General features: G+C 37.2%; 1 pseudogene; it reads right to left on the bottom strand.

Annotated features, from left to right (window-relative positions):
• Nucleotides 1-1,307: 1,307 nt before the first annotated feature.
• Nucleotides 1,308-3,974, bottom strand: LOC114752078 (cytochrome P450 734A1-like; annotated as a pseudogene).
• Between the last annotated feature and the right edge of the window lie 143 nt (nt 3,975-4,117).

Genomic DNA, 4,117 nt, shown 5'->3' with positions numbered 1-4,117 from the left:
TTTGTTGAGAAATAAAGTAAATGATGATGACGGCATGGGATATGGAAACACTGGAGTTAAGGATGATCCATTTCATGAAATATGCTTTGAAACAGATTTCGATGAAGATGATGTTTTGTATGTCAGGAACGATCAATAAAGAAATATGAATCTCAGAGAGGGAAAAACTTCACAATGAGAAGAAAAAATTAATTCAAGTTAAGAAGACATTAAAAAAAATCAAGACTAATAGGAAAAAGAAAAACAGACAATACTACTTGATTGTGAATATAACAACATTATTACTCCTTCTTGTCCTATTTCAAAGCTTCAAATTTGGTGAGGGATTTATTTATTTTATAAACTTCAGTTTGAATTTGTCTTAATATTTAATATATTTTTTAATTTTGCTCTTAATTATTTATTATATATCATTTTCCATACTTTCTTGTCATATTTTTCCGCACATTCTCTTTCAATTTTTCTTCATTTATTATAAGGACATATTTGGAGGGGAGAAAGCATATTTCTAAACTATTTATTACTTTTAACTAACTTTAACTCATTTTTCATCATCTACAAATTAGTTATTTAAAGCTTATAATAAGAACTGGACGGAGTATTATGTATTTGTATATTTGTTTAATCACTTAACTTTTATTATGTGTAATTTGCTAGTTGTTATTCTTTTGATTCTTGATTTTGCTTTGCTGTATATGCTAGTTCTGTGATTGCAATGCGAGGGGATTGCTTATCCAAAAGCAGTCCCCCTATTTTGAAAAACAGAATGGCTGTCTCACGTGACGACTATTTGTTATAACTTTCATGTGTTATAACCATATATATGAAAATTATAAAAGACAAATCGTCACATAATGATACCCATATGGGTCTTATTGCCTTACTAGAAGACTTAAATAAATGACCATTTGGATATAAATCGGATAAATATGATATATAATAAGTAGTGGTTTCAGACCGTCAAGTACTTGGCTGAGAAAATATATGACGCGTCTATTGGTGACGATTATCAGCCATCATGTATGATTAAAATTAACTAACATATAGAATATTTCGTAGTAATGGTAGGCACCAACAAATAGGAAATGAGCGGAGAAAAATAAAAACAATACTCAGTGGGAAAAAAATACACATATCGACTTGTTAGCCTAATAGTTAACACCTACCTAGCAACTATACATCAAAGTTCCTATCACTCATTACAATTGCCAATGACACGGCTGCCCATAACCAAATCAAACTTACAAGTTCATCTGGGGAAAAGAACAAGGGTACCACAGTAATTCTATCCATGCATATCTCTCTAATTCTTATAAACACAAGTAGCTTTTGTACTTTCAACGAAAAGCCTCATGCAGAAAATCAAGAGGCCTGATCATGAACTTAAGACAGAGGTCGAAAGAAGATTGGGGCACCATGTTGAGGATATAGAAGCATCTGAACCATTGGTGCGTGTTGATACCTTGGGGACAAAGTGAAACTAAAACGCTGTAGTATTATCGCGAGGGCTAGCTTGGTCTGTAAAACGGCGAGGTTTTGACCTATACACGTACGCACACCAAGGCCAAATGGAATGAATGCCACTGGATGATTTGCGGCATGTGCAAGTCCTTCCGCGAAACGACCAGGATTGAATTCGTTCGCATCATTGCCCCATATGCTGCGATCATGATGAACGGCCATGATTGGAATCAAGAGCTCGCGTCCCGCTAGGAATCCTGTAGCCTCCTAAATCTACATCTGTTTTTGCACGTCGAATTGTTGCAATTGTTGGGGGATATAGCCTTAGAGATTCATTCACTATCATGCTCAACTACACACCATTAAATCTCCCAAAAAATTAGATCGAAGTCTATATTCAAAGAAAAACATAGATATAAAGCACAATCATTTTTCCAAAAGAATTATAATTTTGATTCACCACACTAAAAAGATATTAATTTTATTTTTTATGCTTTTCTCTTATGAGTCAAATTTTTTAATTAAAATATTACACACTATTTCAAATAAAAACTGCGTATTTTTCCAATTTTGTAAAAATTAAAAAAAATTTATTGAGATATAACACTGCAAAAAGGAAATGAAAGATATAAGTATATAGTTTAATGGGAAGATGTTAAAGGAAGAATTGAGGGATATAGGCTATATGTGGATATTGGAGTGGTGATAATAATCAAGAGAAGGGGCTCCGAGAAGAAAGAAAGGAGAGGTATATATACCTTGTGGAGCTTGGAGATGTCATCTTTGGATGGGAGGTCACGTGATCCGCAGAGGGAGAGGAGCTGGTCGCGTGCCTGGATCTGCCACTGGGGATGCATTGCGAGCAGAATGGTGGTCCAGGTAAGGAGGTTAGAGGTGGTGTGTTTGCCAGCGAAGAAAAAGCTCTTACACTCTCCAACTACGTCCTCCACCGTCACATTCTTAGTCGACTTTGCCGCCTTTATCATCAGTCCTAATAAATCCTTCACCCCTTCTCCTTCTTCCTCCTCCTTCTGCCCCCTCCTCCTCTCTATCACCCTCACCAGAGATCTCTTTATTCTCTTGTCCAGCTTCCACGAATCTATATTGCTCTTCGTTGGAAAGAATCTGCCATCAAACCAACTAATTAACATCCACATTATTACACACTCACACACACACATATATATTTGTATGATTAATGAGTCGTACCTGTAACCAGGGATCAACACTTTCTGGAAGGCATCGGCAGCTAAGAGCATTTGCTGAGCTTGAAGTTTGAAAATGGCTTTTCCGTCTTCATAGCTTCTTCCGAATGCCATCCTCGTGATCACATCTTCTGTCAGATTCTGAAACCACTCCACCACCTCGATTTCCACCTCACCTTCCTTCTCCGCCATTGCCCACCACTTGTCCAACATCCCTACCGTGCTTGTCTCCATCACCGGAATCAGCATCTGTGTATGGTTCAAATTAAAGCACATTTCAGTTCCATTTGTGTGTGCGCATGTACAAGATAACTAAGAATAGTCATAATCTATAGCGTTAATTAATTAAATTACTTTAAGATTTTCCATGTGGAACGTGGGGCCGATGATTTTCCGATGGTGAGCCCATTTTTGGCCCTTGAGGCTGAGGAGGCCGTCACCTTCGAACTGTCTCACTAATGGAGGCGCTTCATTTTTCTCATAGGATTCTGACTTTGGAAGAGAGGCGAACCTTAGGTCCGAACCATATCAAGAATGTTGCACCTTTTTCAACATTTAATCCCAACACCAAACAGATTAATTACTACGGATCGTTATATAGTAACTCATAATCAACTCCCGATTTAAAATGAACATATATATGAGTAATCAACATATATAATAATGCTAGAAAAATCTGGCTTTTTAGGAAATACTAGTATAGCCCACCATTAGCATCATCAGAGCAAACAGAAGGAAACATAGTGCGTAGACCCTACATCACAGAGTGCAAACTGCATACAGAGAAAGGACACAGAAAGTAGACAAATTATTGCTGTATGAATAAGAGCAAATATTCCTTATTATTAATATTATTATTACTACTGAGATGGTTATATAGAGCAGGCAAATGATGAATTATTAATTATTGATGAGTCTAAACTAAGGGGGTTGGAAACAAGAGGAGATTTTGATTGGATGGAATGGGAGAACTTTGATACCCAATGGAGGAGAGAATGTGGAATTGTGCAAAAAGAAGATGATACCATAGATTTTCTTCCAGTGGTGGTAGAAGGAGAGAACGCGAGGGAGAATGTTGTGAGAGAAAGGTGTGATGGGTTGGGAGGAAGCTTGGAGCACCATGGCAACGAGTTCTCGGACGTTGCCAATGAAGAAGTGATAAGGAGGGCCTCTGATTCCTTGCTTGGAGAAATGGAGTTGGATTTTTCTGGGTTGCCACCAAAGAACAAGACCAAGCTTAAGAACAAGAACTAGGGATGTGAAACAGAGAGACACAAGCTTAAACCAGGACAAGACCTCCTCCTCCATGTTTTATTTGAAGTGAATTCTCTGTGTTATGGAGAAGCTAGATCGTATTTCTGCTTTTGCTTATATTAGTGCTTTTGAGCGTTTTAATAGAGTACAAGGAGGAAGGAGAGAGAGGGAAAATAAAAAACAAAGGAGGGCAATCA

The sequence above is a fragment of the Neltuma alba genome, unplaced genomic scaffold (genome assembly GCF_004799145.2).
Source record: "Neltuma alba isolate B1F8T4 unplaced genomic scaffold, ASM479914v2 tig00007221_pilon, whole genome shotgun sequence".
Lineage (NCBI taxonomy): Eukaryota > Viridiplantae > Streptophyta > Magnoliopsida > Fabales > Fabaceae > Neltuma > Neltuma alba.
Note: the sequence above shows the minus strand (reverse complement) of the source record. Positions and strands in the feature narration are given on the sequence as shown.